At 40.7% G+C, this 8834-nt stretch overlaps 1 protein-coding gene across 7 annotated transcripts in view; it reads left to right on the forward strand.

The window, feature by feature from the left end:
- The window catches only part of LOC122550525 (tyrosine-protein kinase Tec-like), a 151436-nt gene that overhangs the window by 61462 nt on the left and 81140 nt on the right, over positions 1-8834 (forward strand). The gene's annotated exons all lie outside the window — the stretch shown is intronic.

An 8834-nucleotide genomic window follows, 5' to 3' on the forward strand; every position in this document is an offset into this window, starting at 1 on the left:
AGTTTAAATCCTCCCAAGCAGCTCTAGCAAATCTCCCTGCCAGTATATTAGTCCCCTTCCAATTTAGGTGCAATCCGTCCTTCTTGTACAGGTTACTTCCACCCCAGAAGAGATTTCAATGATCCAAAAATGTGAATCCTTCTCCCATACACCAGCTCCTCAGCCATGCATTCATTGCTCTATCCTCCTATTTCTGTCCTTATTAGCTCGTAGCTCCAGGAGTAATCCAGATATTACTACTCTCGAGGATCTCCTTTTTAAATTCCTGCCTAACTCGCTGTAATCTCACTTCAAAATTTCAACCTTTTCCCTTCCTATGCCATTGGTTCCAATGTGTACAATGACCTCCTGCTGGCCCCGCTCCCCATTGAGAACATTCTGCACCCTCTCTGAGACATCCTTGATCCTGGCACCAGGGAAGCAATACACCATTCTGATTTTTCGCTGCTAGCCATAAACATCTGTCTGTACCTTGGGCTTGAGAGTCCCCAAGACAATCGATTGCTTGGAACCCAACGTACCCCTCATTGCATTAGAACTAGTCGCAATGCCAGAAACTTGGCTGTTTGTTCTGCATTCCCCTGAGAATCCATCAGCTCCTACATTTCCCAAACAAGCTTACTTGTGTGAAATCTGGATAGCCACAGAAGACTCCTGCACTATCTGCCTACCTCTCTTACCTTTCCTGGAGCTAACCCATCTATGTGATTGTGTCTGAGACTTTCCCCCCTTCCTGTAACTGCCATCCATCACATTCCCTTGCTCTTATAAATTCCTCATTGCCTCTAACTGCCTTTCCAACCGATCCATTCAATCTTGATAAGATTCGCAACCAATGGCATTTATTGTAGATATATTCCTCAGTAATCTGTAAACTCTCCCTAAACTCCCACATTCAACAAGAAGAGCATCTCTCTCTACTAAGGGCCATTTTTGTTTCTTTCAATCGACAGACCCAGAAAATATTCATCTGCAAAACACTGCTCCAGGTTAAATTAATACTTATGGTTTATATTTTAAGTTTATTCAAGAGACATAGCTCAATAAGACATATAACCAAGGAATAACCCACTCTACTCACTACTGCAGACTTATTTTAAGGCCATGCTTAAAACATCCACTTATCTGTCTCTGTGCTGTGATCTCTCCCAAACAGGTTCCTCCAAGATCAGTTATGAAGGTCACTTTTTTTTTTAATTTTCCCAGATGCACTCCAATGTCCAGTGATACATGAATTCAACAGCAAAGGCAGTAACTGCTAACTTTGTCAGTTAGCAATGTGTTTTTTTTTCCTCTCGCTCTTTCCTGCACTGACCTCACCATGTGCTTCATTTGTCTATTCTTCTCCCTTTTAAATCTGCTGTTGTTTTGACTTTGTTTTCTCCAAAGTTCCAAAACAATGCAACAGCATATAAAACAGTATATGCTCCTGGAATTTGAGGAAATCGCTTCCAACACCTAAAACACCTCAAAAAAGGAACAACTTACAACCAGAAATTTTCCCATCGTTCTTGTCTTGTAGGTGGTTTTGGGAGTGGGAGGTGAATTCTTAGACTCTGAACTGCTGTTGTAGCCACTATAATTCAAGGCAAGTCTGGTACAGTTTCTAATCAATAATAAGCCCGAGGATGTTGATAAAAGGGAATTCGGTAATGAAAATGCCATTGAATGTCAAGAGGCAATAGTTAGATTCTGTGTTGTTGGAGATGGTCATTGTTCAGGACTTGTGTAGCACAAATTATTTGCCATTTGTGAATATTGCTGCATTTGAACATGGACTGCTGTGATGACTTGGATCCTGGAGATTGAGAGGTAGTCCCCAAAATTGAGAGTTGAATTTTTTTTAAAAAGTGCTTTTCAGGAAACCAGTCATCTTGTAAGTGGAACTGACAGATCATCTATATTTTAGAAGCTGGTTGCAGAAATATGAGGTCTGATTCTAACAGCCTCTGCTTTCTGGGGTTTGCAGGGCTTTCTTTTTCAATCAATTGTGGGTGTTGCTGTCTGGTCAGCATTTATTGTCTGTCCCTAGTTGCCCTTGGGAAGATGGTGATGAGCTACCTTCTCAAATTGCTGCAGTCGATCTGCTGTAGGCTGACTTACAATACCCTTAAGGAGGGAATTCCAGGATTTTGACTCAGCAATAAAGAAGAAACGGCGATCAATTTCCAAACCATTGACCTTAGAGAGGACTCCTGAACTCAAGGTGAAGCTTGGCAGTCTGGCGGTTAGCTGCTGGTGCAGACTGAGTTGAAAGGACTATTATTCTGAACTTTGTATTTTTTTATTTTTCTAATTTATTCCTATGATTTTGTACTTTTGTACCTAAGGTGGTATGAAGGTCTTTCATACTCAACTTTTTATTTCTTTACTTTTCCACTTTTTTCATAAAACTTTGTACTTAAGAATCTGTACCTGGGTACCTTTCTACCTAAGATGGCACTGTAAATGGCGACTTGTAAACTTTTCACTGTACTCATGTGAATGGATGTGATAGTAAAGCTAATTCTAATTCTATCTTCTGCCTTGTAGATGGTAAATAGACTTTGGAGAGTCAGGAGCTGAATTACTTGCTGCAGTATTCTTAGCCTCTGACCTGGTCTTGTAGCCACTGTATTTATGTGTTGAATCCAATTGTATTTCTGTTTAATGGTAACTCCCAGGATGTTGTTAGTGTGGGATAAAGTGATGGTAACATCATTGAATGTCAACGGGCAGTGATAAGTTACATCATTGCCTGGTATTTGTTCGCGTGAGTGTTATTTGCCACTCGTCAGTCCAAGCCTGGATTGTCAAGATCTTGTTGCACATGGACTGCTTCAGTACCTGAGCAGTTCAGAGTGGTCCTGAAAATTGTGCAATCATCAACAAACATCTGACTTCTGACTTTACGATAGAAGGAAAGTCATTGATGAAGCAACTGAAGATGGTTGGGTCGAGGACACTATTCTAAATTCAACCATACTGATTTAATGGAGATGTTAGAATTTGTCAAGGGGGTATAAAATCTAGCATAAGGGCACTTTACCGGAATGCTGTTAGCATTTGAGACAAGGTAGATGAGTTTATGGCACAAAGCGTCGTGAATGAGTACGATTTAGTAGCTCTTACAGAAATCTGGTTGCAACTGGAAATTAAATATCTAGGGATATCAGACTATTTGGAAGAATAGACAGGAAGATAAGGGAGATGGTGTGGCTCTGATATTTAAGGATGATATCAGGGCGTTGGTGAGAGATGATATCGGTTCTCTGGAGAATAAGATTGAGTCCATTTAAGTTGAAATTAGAAATTCTAAGAAGAAAAAGTCACTGATAGGCATAGTTTATACGCCATCAAATAATAATACCACATTGGGGAGAGTAATAAGCAAAGAAATAACTAATGCCTGTAAAAAATGATATGGCAATTATCACAGAGGATTTTAATCTACATGTTGATTTGTCGAACCAGGTTGGTCAGGGTCGCCTTGAGGAGGAGTTCATTGAATGTATCCACAATAGTTTTCTTGAACAGTATGTAATGGAACCAATGAGAGAACAAGCTATCCAAGATCTGGTTCTGTGTAATGAGACAAGAATAATTCATGATCTCATAGTTAGGGATCCTTTTGGAAGTATGGTTGAATTTAGAATACAGTTGGAAAGTGTGAAGATAAAATCCAATACCAGGGTCCTGTGTGCAAACAAAGAATGATGGAGGTATTGGTTAAAATAGACTGGAAGCAAAGACTTAAATGTGGGACAGTTGACGAACAGTGGAGGACCTTAGAGCCAATTTTTCAAAGTGCTCAGCTAAAGTATATACTGGTGAAAAGGAAGAACTGTAGGAAAAGGGGTAATCTGCCATGGGTGTCGGAGGAATTAAGGGAGGCTACCAAATTAAAAGAGAAGGCATATGAAATGGCAAAGACTAGTGGAAAAGTAGAAGATTGGGAAAATGTTTAAAGGTCAACAGAAAGCCACAAAAAAAAAGCTACAAAGAAAAGTAAGAGATTATGAGAGTAAACTAGCTTAGAATATAAAGACAGATGGCAAAAATTTCTATAAAGAAATAAATGAAAATGTATGGCTAAGGTAAATATTAGTCCTTTAGAGGATGATCCGGGGAATTAGTTATGGTATATGAGCAAATGGCAGAGGAATTGAAAAAGTATTTTGTATCGGTCTTCACAATGGAGGATACGAATAATGTGCCAATAAATGACAAGGAGATGAAGGTAAGTGAGGACCTGGACGCAATCATTATCATGGAAGAGGTACTGTTGGACAAGCTAATGGAGCTAAGGATAGACAAGTCTCCTGGCCCTGATGGAATGCATCCCAGGGTACTAGAAGAGATGGCGGGAGAAATAGCAAATGCACTTACGGTAACTTTTCAAAATTTGGTGGACTCTGGGGCTGTTCTAATAGACTGGAAAACAGCAAATGTGACATCACTGTTTAAAAAAGCAGATAGACAAAAGATTGGGAATTGTAGACCGGTTAGCTTAACTTCTGTAATGGGGAAAATGCTTGAATTTATTAACAAGGAAGAAATAACAAGACAACTAGATAGAAATTGTCCTGTTGGGCAGATGCAGGATAGGTTCATGAAAGGCAGGTAATGCTTAACTAATCTGCTAGTAATATGAAGACCAGATGAGCATGTGGACAGTGGGGACCCAGTAGATGTGGTTTATCTAGATTTCCAAAAGGCATTTGACAAGGTGCCACACAAAAGGCTGCTGCATAAGGTAAGGATGCATGGCATTATGGGTAAATTATTAGCATGGATAGAGGATGGTTGACTAACAGAAGCAAAGAGTGGGGATAAATGAATGCTTTTCTGGTTGGTGACCGTGTTAGGACCGCTATTATTCAGAATTTACATAGATGGTTTGGAGTTGGAGACCACATGTAGTGTGTCAAAGTTTGCTGATGATACTCAGATGAATGGTAGAGCAAAGTGTGCAGTGAAACTTTGCAGAGGGACATAGTTAGTTTAAGTGCGTTGGCAAAGGTCTGGCAAATGGAGTACAATGTTGATAAATGTGAAGTCATCCATTTTGGTTGGAATAACAGTAAAAAGGACTATTATTTGTATCATAAAAAATGGAACATGCTGCTGTGCAGAAGGACCTGGGTGTCCTTGTGCATGAATCACAGAAGGTTGATCTCCAGATGCAACAGGTAATAAGGAAGGCAAATGGAATTTTGTCCTCATTGCTAGTGGGATTGAGTTTAAAAACAGAAAAGTTATGTTGCAGCTGCATAGGATGCTATTGAGGCCACATCTGGAGTACTGCATGCAAGTTGGTCTCCTTACTTGAGAAAGGATATGTTGGCACTCGAGGGGGTTCACTGGGTTGATTCCAGAGTTGAGGGGGTTGGCTTATGAGGAGAGACTGAGTAGACTGGGATTATATTCATTGGAATTTAGAAGAATGAGAAGGCATCTTATAGAAACATATAAAATTATGAAGGAAATAGATAAGATAGAAGTTGAGAGGATGTTTCCACTGGCAGGAGAAACTGGGGCAAGAGGGCATACCCTCAAAATTAGGGGGAGCAGATTTAGGAGCAAATTGAAGAAGATGTTCTTCACCCAAAGGGTTGTGAATCTGTGGCCTTCCATGGCCAGTGAAGTAATTGAGGCTTCCTCATTGAATTTTTTAAAGCTAAGATGGATAAATTTTTGAACAGTAAAGGAATTAATGGTCATGGTGAGAGGGCAGGTAAGTGGAGCTGAGGCCACAAAAAGATCAGCCATGATCTTATTGAATGGCAGAGCAGGCTTAAGGGCCAGATGGCCTACTCCTGTTTCTATTTCTTATGTCTTATTCTTCAATAGTTTGTGAACCCTACGTTTTATTATCTTGTGGAAAGGTTATAACAATACTGAACAATTACAACAATTTACAACTTGTAACCTGAGTTGTTCAGAGTCGCGCTCTGGATCCTAACTGCCTTTAGCTGCTTCATTATTCACCTTCCTTTCACCTTAAAGGTCCAAGGTGGGGATGCTTGCTGATTGCATAATGTTTGGCATAATTTGCAGCTCCACATATATTGGCACCGACCATGTCCAAATGCAGCAAGATCTGATTGAATTCCTCAGTATCAACATCCTTGGAGTTAGAATTGACCAGAAACTGAACTGAACCAGCCATATAAATACTGTTGACCACAGGAGCTTTTGAGAGGCTCAAAACTCTATGGTGAGGAGCTCACATACTTAACTCACCAAAACCTGTTTTCACCTGAAAGTCAGGGGTCTGATGCAATACTTTCCATTTGTCTGAATGGATGCAGCTTCAACAATATTCAAGACAAATCAATCTGTTTGAACAGTACCCCATACACCATCTTCAACATTCATTCCCTGCACCATTGTTGCGCAGTGACAGTAGTGTATACAATCTACATGATGAACTGCAACTACTCACCAAGGCTCCTTGGGTATCTCATGAACTCTACCACATGGGACAATAAAGGCAACAGATGAATGGGAACACCACCATCTGCAAATTCCTCTCAAGGCTCACACCATTCCGACTTGGGACAGTGTTGACTTTCCTCCACTATCAGTGAGTGAAAATCCTGGACCCACTCTCTAACAAAAATGCGACTGTACATTTACCACTTGGACTGTAGAAGTTCAAGAAGGCAGTTCACTCGCATCTTCTCTGGGGCAGTTAGAAATGGGCAATGAATAATCAACAATATCAACATCCTGTGAATGATTCTTTTTAAAAGAAATTTGTCTTTGTTTCTGAAAATAATCAGTTCATTATGATGTGGGAAAAAATTAAAATCTGAAATTCTATGTCTCTAAAAGATTAACTTTCATTGAAGGCACAAAATGGTTTATGTTCTCTTTTTCTTTGCAGCCTGCACATTACTAAGTAGCTGCCCATCTATAAAGGAAGTGGGTAGTTCCACAACTTCCTGCCCTATACTGCCGTATTTTAAACAACCAATAAAATATGGTCTGTGGCTCACTATGCAACACAAGTGTATGCTGAATATGACCTTGCTGTGAATGGTTTGTTCAATTGTTCCAGCTGGCTACCTTTATGAAGTACTTTATACTTGCTGTTTTCCTCCTGTGTTATCATAATAGAAATCCCCATCTATAATATCGCGTTAGAAGCTGGAGGATGTTGTACGAAGAAATAATCTTCACATTAATTAGTTAATGCTCTCAATTATAAAATTTAAACCAAATTTCCTTAAATATCGCTAAGGATGAAACTCTGCCTCCGTCAAAGGGAGAAGTGTAAGGGTGTAGATTTGTAACTTAATCTGAGGAAAATCCTGCATTTTCCAGGATATATGTTGAAATGAAACCAGTTTAATTTGTATAATTATTGTTACTGTAAACCAATGCCAACATTATGAAAAGTCAATTAAAGGCAAAGTACATGGTGGTTAGTACTGCTACCTCACAGCATCGGGGACCAGGATTCGATGCCCACCTTGGGAGACTGTGGAGTTTGCACATTCTCCCTGTGTCTGCGTGGGTTTCCTCAGAGTGCTCTGGTTTCCTCCCACAATCCAAAGATGTGCAGGCCAGGTGAATTGCAGTACTAAATTGCCCATAGTGTCAGGTGCATTAGTCAGGGGCAAATATAGGATAAGGGAATGGGTCTGGGTGGGTTACTCTTCGGGAGGTTGGTGTGGACTTGTTGGGCTGAATGGCCTGTTTCTATACTGTAGGGAATCTAATCTAATCTAATCTACTGTCGAAGTGGGAAATCTGTTTAAATACCCAAAATTTTGGAGAAGCTCAAAGGTCTGGTAGTATCTATGGACAGAGAAACACCGTTAATATTTTGAGTCATACACCTACGATTGAATGAGATGACGACATTTGAGAGTGAGGAAGTGGAGTAATGGTGGATGAACCAGGGTCTCAAAGCCTGTGGAATGCTGACAATGAAGGGAAGGGTAGATGTGTTTGGTGATGGCATCCTGCTGGAAGTGGAAATGGTGGAGGGTGATCCTTTGAATGTGGAGACTAGAGGGATGGAAAATTATGGAAAAAGTTAAAAGAGGGGGAGGGTTGAGCAGGTGGACTGGGAAGATGAGGTTGGCAGCGGATCTCAAAAAGAATTTGTAGAATGTCTACAGGATGGTTTTTGGAGCAGCTTGTGACAGAACCCAGTAGGAAACAGGCAATTTTAGATTCGGTGACAACAGTAGAAATTGCTGGAGAAGCTTAGCAGGTCTGGCAGCATCTGTGGAGAGAAATCAGTTGCCTTCTTAGGGTCACTTGACCCGAAACGTCAACTCTGATTTACCTCCAGGTCTGCTGCAAGACCTGCTGAACTTTTCCAGCAATTTCTATTTTTTGTTTCTGATTTACAACTTCCATAGTTTTCAGTTTTTAGTCTGGATCTGGTGATGAGTATTAAGACATATTTGATTAAGGAGCTGAAAATGAATGAATCCCAAAGGGACAGTGACCATAATATAATAGAATTCACATTGTAGTTTGAGAACTTGGAAATTTTAATCAGATATAACAGTGTAACAATTGAGTAAAGGTGACTACAAGGACACGAGGGCGGAACTGGCCAGACCTGCTGAGCTTTTCAGCTCCTGTAAAAATGCTATCCCTAATCCCAATTCCTCTGCCTCTACCATATCTGCCATAGAATTGCTACAGGCCCGCCCCTCCAACCGCCACCAGGACAGAACCCCACTGGTCCTCACCTACCACCCCACCAATCTCCATGTACAGCGCATCATCCGCCGTCATTTCCGCCACCTCCAAACAGGACCCCACCACCAAGGATATATTTCCCTCCCCTCCCCTATCAGCATTCCGTAAAGACCACTCCCTCCGTG

Source organism: Chiloscyllium plagiosum, chromosome 1 (assembly GCF_004010195.1).
Source record: "Chiloscyllium plagiosum isolate BGI_BamShark_2017 chromosome 1, ASM401019v2, whole genome shotgun sequence".
Taxonomy (NCBI): domain Eukaryota; kingdom Metazoa; phylum Chordata; class Chondrichthyes; order Orectolobiformes; family Hemiscylliidae; genus Chiloscyllium; species Chiloscyllium plagiosum.